We start from the raw sequence: 12,337 nt of genomic DNA, 5'->3' as shown, positions 1-12,337 counted from the left end.
AGCAGTTCCTATTCCAGCCCTTCGCTCTGCTTTCTCAACCAATCACATTCCACTGTCCCTGAGGGAACAGACCACTGGGCATCCGTTCCTTCATCTTTAACTCCGGTCCCTGCAGATACATGCTTCCTGGTGCAGTACACCCCGCCTAAGGTTTTCTCTCTCCTGACCTTTATCTGCTAGGCTTCCAGAGCAGTGTTTCTCAACCTTCCCAATGCTGTGATCCTTTAATACAGCTCCTCACGTTACGGTGACCCCCCAAACATAAAATTACTTTCACCTCTAACTCATAACTAACTTAGCTACTGTTACAAATTGCAGTGTAAATACCTGTGTTTTCAGATGGTCTTAGGTGGGCCCCGTGAAAGGGTTATTTAACCCCAAAAGGGGTCATGACCTATAGGTCATGCGAGAACCACCATTTTAGAGAGAAATATCAGGCTTTACAGTTTATACACCGTGCTCTAGAAGGGCGATTTCTCTCACCACTGTAGAAAATGTTAAGAAACCGCACCAAATCCAATCTATACATTATCTTGTACTCAGTGTCTCTCTTGAAGAATTTGCTACACCAGCCAACATCTTTCCTATAACCCCAGTACCACCAACCTACGGTGTATCTGTGCTTTTCACCTCAGAAAATAACAACCCCTGTCTCAGAGTCTAGATCTTTAATCCATTTCAAAGCCCTTCTGTGACAAAATGGTTTATTTAGTTTGAGGGTTACCTGTGTCTCATAAATCCTAGAATCAAAATGTACATACAGACTATACACATCTGTAATAATTGGTTGCTTTGGGTTTAAACGACTACCCCAAAGTTTTAGACAGTGGGGAGTTGTGGTACATGCTCCTGGGTAGACTAAGGGAGCAGAATCCTCACACTACTCAGGGATACATAATATGATCTTATAGTAAAAAGTAAGTAGATAAATTCCAGTATGAAATTTCTCACATTTTAAAAGTGACTTTACCATTTATTTGGCTACCTGATCTCCAGCCATCATCATCTTTTCTTCATGGTATATATCTGTTGAATGACTGGGAACTCTAATCAGCCTATGACTGCTCAAGCCAGGCAGACTTTGACTGTAACTCTGTCAAGGGTATACTTTATTTGTGGAATTTTTCATTTCCCTTGTTTCACTTTGCTTTCTGTCCCACGTGTCTGTCACTTCATTGAATTCTCTGGTCCTAACTTATAGAAATCCCTTATTTCATTCAGCTGTCTGTGTTCTCTTAGAATCCATTCAACAGATTGTTCGTGTCCTCTTTGGCTTCTTGGAACACATTTATACCATTGAATTGTCTGAGATTTCATCCAAATTGTTCTTTTTGGAAAGCCGTTACTGTGGGACTGGCAGTTTTGGAGGCCTTGTGTCATCTTGGAGCTTTTGTGTTTCTTTTGTGTCTACATTGGGATGTTTGCATCTGGTTTTGGGTTTCTGGTTGAAACATTTTCAGTTACTTTTATCCTCTCAATGTGTGTGTTTGTTCAAAAGCTACTAGGTTGTACTAGGGTTGAGGTGTCATTTTTTTCTCATCTAGACTCATGGTCAATCCTCAGCCTCCAGTATACTCTTGAGAGTACACTACCATCTGCAACCACAGACAGTATTTATCAAAGGGAAGATTCACTATTATAATAATAGTGGGCAGAGAAGAGGAGCACTGACAGATGATTCCAGTTTAGTTTCCAGCACTCATGTTAAGTAGCTCACCACTGCCGGTAACTCCAGCTCCAGGGGATCTGACACCTTCCTCTGGCATCCCCAGGTACCCATGCACAAGTGTCCATACGCACACAGACATATACAAACAAATAAAAATAAATCATTTTAAAATATAGTAATAGTCCTATGAAAGGCAATCATTCTGTGTAACCGGTGTATATATAAAAGCAACCATTTTAGGAAGTAAAGTACTTTGCAGTCCACTGGTTATTGTGGGAAAGCGTTAAAAAGCAACCATGTATCAGAGTAGCAGCACTAACCTGGGTTGGGTTGATATAAAGTATCCGAGGGAGACAGAGAGCGGAACAGTTCAGACAAGATGAGGAGGGGAGATGAAGCAGCCTGGGCTGTAGGTAGACTGGAAAGAGAGGTAAAGAAATGCAACCAGATCTCATTGAAGAGTCCCAGGTTCTGGAAGGCTGAGACACTGAGACCCTCACAAATCAGGTCAGCCTGGGACTTTGGAAAAGGAAAACGAGAAAGGAAATGATGGAGAGGAAAAGGAGAAAGGGAGGGAAGAGGGGATGCAAGGACAGAGCTGCTCTGCTTTTTCATTTATTTACATGAGTCTGTGTTGACACTGGGTAGTAAATAAAGGAGAAACAAGCGTGAATCGGAGAGAGCTGAGTGGAGGTGTACACAGTCTGGCCTGTGTGATGGGCTCAGGCTCTCAGTGTTCCTTCCCCAAGATCCTGTGTGATGCTGGGTCACAGGTTGTCCTGGCTCATTTTATGTCAGCTTGCCACCCCTGAGCTGGTGGCCCTGGGTTCTATAAGAAAGTCGGCTGAGCAAGCCATGGGAATCAAGTCAGTAAGCAGTGCCCCTCAATGACCCCTGAATCAACTCCTTCCTACAGGTCCCTGCTCTGTTTGAGTTCCTGTTCTGACTTCCTCTAATGATAGGCTACAGTGTAGAAGTGTCAGCCAACTTGCTTTTGGTCATGGCGTTTCATTGCAGCAATAGAAACCCTGAATAGGACACGGGTGCTTGTAGCCTACCCTCACCTCCAGGTCTGCCTCGAGGAGGTGGTTTGCAGATGCTGACTGTATTTCTGTACCATCCTGGATGTCTGGCATGCTGCTTGCAGTTTATCTCTAAGTTCCTTGCAGACTCCGCCTTTGACCAGTTTCCAGCTTGCTGAATACACCATGGTTCTGGTTCAGTTTCTTCTCTATCTAGCAATGTTCTATGGACCAGGCTTCAATGCACAACCTTATGACACTTGCCCTGGGGTTCACAAAAGGGTCTCAGGCTGCTAAGTCTCCATCACAAGGTCCTCCCTCTCCCCGTCTCTCTCTCTCTCCCAAAGACTCTCTCTCTGTCTCTCTCTCTGAGTGTGTGAATATGTGTGTACACACACATGCACATGATGTTCGCATATATATGAGGTATGTGAATATTTATGTATGTACACATACATAATACATATATGTGTGTGAATATTATGTATATGTATGGTGGTCATAGGCGACAGACTATATTGCTCTATCACTCTCAATCCTTTTTTTCTTAACTTGTGTGTGGTGTATACATGTGGAGTGTGAGTTGCTTGCACATGTGTGGTTGCATGCAGAGGCCAAGGGACAGCATTGGGCATCTTCCCTTGAGCACCTGCACTTTACCATTACTATATTTTTGTGCATGTGTGTGGGAGTGGCGCCTATTTGTGCATGGGTGTATGTGGGTGGGTGTGCCACCTGCTTGCATATGGAAGTCAGAGAGGAACATAAAGTACCCTCTTCTCTGCTCTGTTTTTATTCCCTTGAGACAAGTCCTCTCACTGAACCTGGAGTTCTCCAGAAAGCCCCAGTGTTCCTCTGCTCACATGCCATGCTGCCACACCTCTAGCTCTGGTGTTACAGAGGACATGCCATGCACAGCTTTTCCCCGGGGTTCCGGGGATCTGAGCTCAGGTCTCATGATTGCACAGCAAGTACTCCCCTCCACATAGCCATCCTCCCAGGCCACATGTGTCTAGACAGAGTCTCTCCCTCAACCTGGAGATCACCAATGCAGCGAGGCTGGCTGGCCAGAAAGACTCCAGGACTCTCCTTGCCCTTGTTTCCCCCAGCACAGGGACTATGGGTGTGTACCATTGTTCCCAGCTTCTAACTAGACACAAACTATCTAAAATCTAAAACTGGCTGCTCTCACAGAGGACCCACATTAAACTCCCAGCATCTACACAGCAGCTCCCAACCTTAGTAGCTCCAGTTCTAGGGCCCCAATGCCCTTTTCTGACCTCTGTAGGAACCAGGCACATTTGTGGTGCACACATCCATGCAGGCAAAACACTCATACACATACAATGATGAAATAAGTAAATCTTTAAAAATCAAAAGTAGAATAAAGTACCCATTACTGAACCCAAGTGCAGCTCTCCTTAGCTCTTCTCTGTCTGTGGCTCCCAGCAGGAAGTGGGGGTTCCACGACCGATACAGGACAGACTGAATTTTCTCTCTGTGAAGTGCCTCACTTTACTTGCAACTACAGCTACACACACCCATGCACCACCCGCCTCTTGGTCAGCTGCAATTCAGCTTCCCCTCGGTTATTCCCTGGAGACTGGCAGGCCATGCCTGGGTGTCACTTGTGTGTCACCCACTATTTTCTCCATTCTTTTCTATTTTCCAGTCTTCTATTGGTCACTCACTGGACCAACTTCACTGTCAGTGGCCTTTAGAATCATTATGCATGCATGTGTACATATATACACACATACACACATATGTGCATATGCACACACACATACACCCATACACACATACGCCCATAAACACACATACACACATATACACATTCACTCATTCACACATTTACACACACACATAGACACATTCACACATACACACATACACACACATTCACACATACACACACACACACATATATATATACACATAGACACATAGACACATACACATATACACACATACACACACAGACACACACACACATACACACATTCACACATACACACACACACATATATATACACACATAGACACATAGACACATACACATACACACACACACACACACACACACACACACACGCACGCACGCACGCACACATCATGAGGGTTTTCATTCTTGTCGCCCTGGAACACAAGTCATTCTAGCCCTTTGGCCTGGCATTCTAATCTTCATAAATGAGGGGTTTTTGCAGCTGTTTTCCATACTGAACCATGACCCTTGATACTAGAATCATCATCTGTTAACCAAGTTGATTGTCAGGGTAATGCTAGATAGGTTGGGCCTGTCAACAATAATAACAGGCAACTCTCCCCGTTGAGAGGAAGGCCCTCAGTCAGTACAAGGAAAGGACCTATTTGCTTATGACTATAATGGAGACTCCCATTATAGTTTCCCATGGAAACTCCCAACAGGATGCTCCTGAATACACTTTTCCATTTTAGAGCTGGGTTTCTTCAACTGTGGCCTCCTGTTGTGAAACGCTTTGTGATCCCACCCAAGATATGTTGGATAATTTAAGTCTTGATATGGCCATGCTCTTTGGTTATTGAGGCAGTTGCCCGAATGCTCAATAACAAGATTGCTCCGTGTTTCTCAAGAGGAGAATAATAGAAGCATTTGGGTACTTTTCTAATTCAGAGGTCATGAGGGAGTCCACATTGAGCTGTGGACTTTTGTCTTCTGGTGCCATTGGCTGGCATTTCTAACCACATTGTGTCACTGAGATCTCACAGCTGTGACAGGAGAACAGACTGCAGGCATCTGCTGTTATGAGGATCTTATTCCGATGCTCAGCCTTTCGTGAGCAATTTTATGGATTTGATTTCTCCAAATCCCAAATGGTTCCCACCAGGCATGGAGCCCTAAGTGTAGAGTGGTGGGTAGGACTCAGCCTCCTGACCACTGCTGTCCAGGGCAGATTCACTCTCCCGTTGCCTGTTGCCCAAAACTCTGCAGAAACTTTCTCTAATGGCTCTCTTCCTTTCTGGAGGTATTTGTGGGTTTTGCCTTTTTCACTCCACAGCTGCTATTCTCAGGGTCGTTTCAGGAGAAGACAAACTGTTATGTCTACCTCAATACCTACCAATGTGGAAATCTTTAGATGATAGCCACAGATGTCATCATGAACCATAAAATGAATAGAGCTCCCCTAGTACCTTTAAGATCTTATAAGATGTCGGTATAGGTCTCTCCACACAGTCCAGGGTATAGGCAAAGCCCACAAGGCAGATGCTGGCCTGAGTGCAGTGAAGTACTCACCTTGGCCACAGAACCTGAGGATTCAAAACAAGATACCCTTGTGTATCCATATATGTGGGAAGTTTATAATTTTTTATTATTTCATGTGTGTGTGTGCATGTGTGGGTAACTATGGGAGTCAGCAGAGAATGCTGGAGTCCTGGAGCTGGGGTAAAAGGTTTTCGTGAGCTGCCAGACATGGATGACAAGAGCTGAACTTCGGCCATCTGCCCAAGTGACAAGTGCTTCTGATCACGGAGCCAATTCTCCAGCCTCATGTGATGTATTTTTCCTTCCAGGTCTGCTAAGACAGTTGCTTAAGACAGAGAAATAAATCCATGAACGAGATATCTGGATAGGAAACAAAGACAGTATGACAGTCAGTGTTACCACCTGGGAGGCACACCTTGGAGTGTGATTGCAGAGGTGTGGGTGTGTGTGGGGTGTCTTGATTTTATAATTGAAGTGGGAACTTCATACCTTCATGGTTGGGTGTAGCCATTCACAGGCTGGGATCCTGGACTGTATAAAACATGGAAAGTGAGCTGAGCTCAAGCATGCGTGAACTTATCGGTCCCTGCTCTTCCCTGTGGGTATAATGTGACTGGTTCTCTCAAATACCTGCTTTACCGTGCAATTTATTCGAATCTATCCACTCCCTAATCAAAAGCGTTTGACACTCAGTGTAATGACATGCTAAGAGTAACTACAAAGAAAAGAAAAATCTAATAGAAATCTATAAATGTCTTTCCAAGCAACAAATGTGCTCAATTTTTTAAAATTTATTTAATACTTAATAATAATTCTTTGGTTTCCGGGCAAACATCCCCCTTCCCCCTCCCCTTCCTTATGGGTGTTCCCCTCCCCACCCTCCCCCCATTGCCGCCCTCCCCCCCACAGTCTAGTTCACTGGGGGTTCAGTCTTAGCAGGACCCAGGGCTTCCCCTTCCACTGGTGCTCTTACTAGGATATTCATTGCTACATATGAGGTCAGAGTCCAGGGTCAGTCCATGTATAGTCTTTAGGTAGTGGCTTAGTCCCTGGAAGCTCTGGTTGCTCAATTTAAACCGTCTGCTCCCACAGTAATCTTGGCGCTCTGCAGTTGTGGGTAGAAACTTCAGCTATGGAAACAGGCAGACCTCATTAGAGGTAAGCATCAGTAGGTGAACTCCGCTTGGCAGTAGGGAGCGCTATGAACACCAATTAATCACAGTATTACCTCACCCCCCTCCCCCAAATTCCATCTCTCCCACAGATCTGTAATAGCTTCCCTAAAGGAACATAATGTATATTCCCCAAGGAAACAGAATAAACATTGACTATAGAAGGGGGATTTATGGGTGGTTTGCATGGTAGAGGTTGAATAGTCTGTCGTCGGCAGCCTGGAGAGTTGTCTAACCCAAGAAATTGAAAGCCTCAGAACAGTAGGAACCAATGAGGTAGCCTGGAGAACCAAAGCTGAAAAGCTGAAGGTGGAGTCTGATACTCAGGCGATGGCAGCACCAAAGGCACTCCAGCTAAGCAAGGGTGCAGCTTGTATGCACCAGCTGGCTCCCCTCCTATTTTCCTTCCAGGGCCCCAGCCTATTGGGTAGTGACCCCCACATTCAAGGATGGCGCCTCCCAATTAGTCATGCTGTGGCACACATCAATCATCTCTGACCAGACCCTTACGGGTGCATCAGGAAGCCACACCCCTGACCTATGTACCTCACAGTACTTTTTAATTGAAAATCTAGGCTATCACAAGGCAGATATTTAAAGGTGTTCTCAATTATTATTACTTTATGGTCCAAATTTTCTGAAAAGGGACTCAATTGTAAACTTTTTTTCCTGTTTGTTGTATTAATGCTAACACAGCGTCTCAATTTTTACTTTGGGCTATAACGCCTAAAACATGTACTCTCTGATCAGGCTTTGTGGTTAACAGCACTGACTGCTCTTCCAAAAGGCCCTGGCTTGGTTCCCAGTGCTCACATGGTGGCTACAACCATCTGTAACTCTTCAGTCAGAGGATCTGATACTTCTTCTGACTTCCCAGGACACCTGACATACATGGTACACATGAAGACAAAATATACATACACGTATGTATGTATGTATATTGAAACTTAAAAAGCTTGCTAATAACCAAAAAGATGCCTAGACCCATGCCCTTCCCTCAATAAAGTGTGATTAAAAAGCTTGCGGGTTGCTAGCGAAATGCCTACATGCATGCCTCTCCCCCAAATAAGATGGGAGGCAGCCTCTTCTAGGTCCAGCTGTTTAAATATAGCCAAGGGTTTCTCTAAGAGTACATTTTGACAGCAACTCACCAATCCTGAGCCCACCTTCTACTCTGACTCTGACACCACACTCATATTTTCCTACCTGACAGATCCCAGAGACAAGTACTGAATAACCAGAGAATACTTGCTTAATCTAGAACAATCCAGAACCATTTGTAGGCCCTGCTTTGCCTTTTCCTGTGAGACCTCAGCTAAGACCCAGACCCATGTGTGTTACAGAAGCCAAGCTGAAATCATGGAGCATGAATGTGGGAGGGATCTCATGCAGAGTGACAGAGAGTGCAGTCCTGGGAAGAGCCCGAGGAATCAAGATCCTCACAGTAAACTCTGTCAAGACACACACATCTGGGCCTTTGTAGACAAGAGTCAGATTACCCTCAGATATTACTCCTGTTTTATACCGTGGCAAGCTGCCACCTTTGAACCTCTATAGTAAAGGACACAGTTTTTAGGCCCTGTGAGCCTCACTCTCATCCCCTCCTATAAGGACACCAGCTTCACGGTGTTACATCTAAAGTTGTACCCGTAGAGCATCACCTTTGGATGACACTGGCTCATTCAGGTCCCTTTGGGTTGCACATGATGGAGACACTACAGGAAGGAGCCTAAACAAAGGAACATGTATTTCACGTAGCAGAAGGTTGAGAGATAGGAAACTCAGCAGAACTCTTAAGGGCTAAGGATTTGTTGCTCTTTAATTCTGGTTTTTCATCTCTCCACTCAGTTTCGGTCATCGACACCAGCTCTTAAATCCGTGTGCCATTTTTCTGTATAACTGCTCTGTAGACGCAAACATTTTCCCCAGCCTCTCCTGATCAGAATGCTCTTGGCAATTTTGCTGTTTGTTCCTGATGAGGCAATGGAATTGGGTCAGTCTCAGGCACCTTTGGCACAGAGATACATATTTAGCTTCGCTGGGCTACAAAGTAAACAATGGATGAAAACTTGCAGATTCGCTTAGAAGAAAGGAGAGGCCAGGTTTAAGTTGTGCCACAATCTCTAGTAAATACATCTGCAAAGTCTGTCTTCAGATTCTTGTATCTGGATTCCTTTACCCTAAAGTGATCCCTTCCTGTTGCGTTCAGGTATAATGTCTTAATGTGTATTACACTCACTTGGAGTATTTGCTCAAGTGCAGGTCTTTAAGCTCTGCAGCCAGACATTCTGTGTTGTATTGAGAGCATTAGCACTGAGTGCAACACGTTCCACTCCTGTGAGTTTCCTGGAACAGTTAAAGAGGCTGATGTGAGCACGGACATCACTCGTACAGCCTATATACAGGACGATAGACCTACCGACACTTCCTATCGTGGTAACAAAGATATTCCTCTGTACCTCCTTCTAAATGCATTCTGGGAATATCATCTTCCTTTTCCCCTTATAGACCAGAGGTGAAAATTATGGTCATCCTTTTACTATTCTCTGTGCGTCAGCGTTCTGGACACACTGAGCCAACAAATACTCCAAAATTGAAAAGAAACATCATCTAGATGATGATCAAGTGGATGTCCACTGTCTGTAATTCAGCCCGTTTTCCTGAGATGGACAGAGTGGTCCTGATGAACCAGTGAGACAAGTAGACGATTCCCTTCATCATTTAAAATGCCGCATCTGGGCATGTTGCTAAGGGGTAGAACGTGCTGTGCTCAGCAGCACACGGCCTGGGTTAAACCACCAGCATCATACAAACCAAAAACAAAAGCGTTAATATCTGTTCCTATTTATGTGCATGTGTTTGTATTTGTATATATGTATGTTCTCTCTCTGTCTGTCTGTCTCTCTCTGTCTGTCTGTCTCTCTCTCTCTGTCTGTCTCTCTCTCCGTGTGTGTGTGTGTGTGTGTGTGTGTATGTGCAAGTATGCATATGTGAGCAGCCATGTGCACACTCATGTATACAAGAGGTCCTCAGATCCCCGGGAACTAGAGTTGTAGGCAGTTTTAAGTCACTCACGTTGGGTTCTGGGAACCAACTCAGGTCATCTGGAAGAGCAGGAAGCTCTCTTAACCACAGAGCTATCTCTTCTGCCCAAAAGAAAAAAAATGTCATTATTAAAGTATGGACTGTAAAATTCACGCAGGTTTTAATATTTAAAAAAGAAGACTTCAAATAAATTTTACTGCCTCCTTGGCTTATCTGACTGAATTCTTATTCTCTCCGGAGTTCTCACTGCTCTTAAAGGAAATTTTGAGACTTAAAAATATTAAGAAATCCTAAGAAAAATAATCTTATTTTCTTGGCATGTTCCAACATCAATCATTAAAAACTTTTGTAGCTCATACAAGAGTGAAGAATTTTTGCTCTTTTATTTAAAATTCAAGGCCAGCAAAATGGCTCAGCAGATAAAAGATTTTGTTGTACAGTCTGATGACCTGAATATATGTATCCCCAGATATGGTGGTAAGAGAAAAGAACCCCTGAGGGTTGTCCTCTGACTTTCACACATGCGCTGTGCATGCATGTGCACACACACTCACACACACGCATGTGCATGGACACACATAAACACCTAATAATAAACCTTCACTTGTTTTTCTTTTGAGATGAGGTTTCTTTATGTAGCCCAGGCTGGCCTTATCTGAAGCTTCCTTCCTCAGTTTCTCAAGAGCTAGAATCATAATCATGTGTCACTATGCATATGTCATGTATGCACTATGTATGTATACTACGACCTTTTAACGTGCTAAGTAAAATTTCCTAAGTAATTTTGTGAGCAGGCCTAATTTTCTATGATTTTTTTCCCTCTTCTAGTGATCACAAATGCTAAAATCTGTTTTTGCCCATGTTACAAATAAAAGCCATGCAGTTGGGGTTTGTGTGAAAGCTCAGAAAAAAAAATGTGTGCCCCAGTCAAATCTGAGACACTGAGTCTGACATGTCCATCCAGGGACAAAGGGGCCGAGCTTCCTTAAGGATCTCAAAAGCCAATTCCAGGACCACCACGGTCATAACTAGAACTTCAGGCATTGAACCTCGCCTGGAATGGGCCACATTAGACACAAAGTTACAACAGCTTTACCAGACATTCTAAAAGGAGCTGCCCTCAGCAAAGCCTTCTGTTTTTTCCTATTAGTCATTTCCATTCTAAATATACAGATATGTTATCACTTTCCCACTGAACAGGGAAAACAAAGGAAAGCTCTCTTGGCCTCACTTCCTCCTCTGGCAACTGCTGCGTCCACTGTCTCTACAGAAAGGCATCCTCCAACAAACATCCCTCCTCCCCGCCTGCCACTCTCACATGCTCCCTCTTCCAAGGCACTTCACTCGGTCTCTACCCTCACCTCTCCACCCAACTGTTCTTGTTACTCTTTTCCCTGATGTAAAATCCAAGGCACATGACCTTCCCTCTCACACGACCAATAGCAGACGGCTTGAAAATGTGTACTTTATATCCAGCTGTGTCTTGCCTACATGCATATATTCAACTGCCAACTCAAGATTTCCACTCGACTGCTCCAAACTGGATTTCTGATTTTTCCTGCCAACCCTGCCCCTCCCTGGCTCCTCCTGTTGAGCTGAGGCAACCCTATCCTAACAGGGAACAAGCAGACATTAGTGGATTCATTATTGATTTCTCTCATTTCCTTACCCCATACCAAATCCCCAGGGAACGTGCCTACTTTTAAACTATATCTAGAATCCAACAGCTTCCCAGCACTCAGGAAACAAAGACAGATGGGTTTCTGTGAGTTGATATCAGCCTGGTCTACATAGTTAACTCTAATCCAGCCAGGGCTACAGAGACTCTTTGTCTCAGGAAAAATAGCAACAACAAACCAGAAATAACAAAACTTTAGTTCCTTTGTAATTTCACTAGGAATGTGGGATCTGTTTTTTTCTGGTTAATTGCTTTTTTGGTGTGTGTGTGTGTGTGTGTGTGTGTGTGTGTGTGTGTGTGTGTAAAGAGAAAGAGAGACAAATATACAGACAGACAGAGGCAGACACAGACAGACAGACACAAAGACACAGAGAGCAATATCAACTTCTTCAATTGCTCTCTTCCTTGTTTTTTTGAGGACAAGGTCTCTCGCTGAACACAGAGTTCACCAATTTAGTGTAACCAATCTGCAAGTCCTCCAGACTCTGCCTTCCAAGAGCTAGAACC

The sequence above is a fragment of the Rattus norvegicus genome, chromosome 3 (assembly GCF_036323735.1).
Source record: "Rattus norvegicus strain BN/NHsdMcwi chromosome 3, GRCr8, whole genome shotgun sequence".
NCBI classification, from domain to species: Eukaryota; Metazoa; Chordata; class Mammalia; order Rodentia; family Muridae; genus Rattus; species Rattus norvegicus.
Note: the sequence above shows the minus strand (reverse complement) of the source record.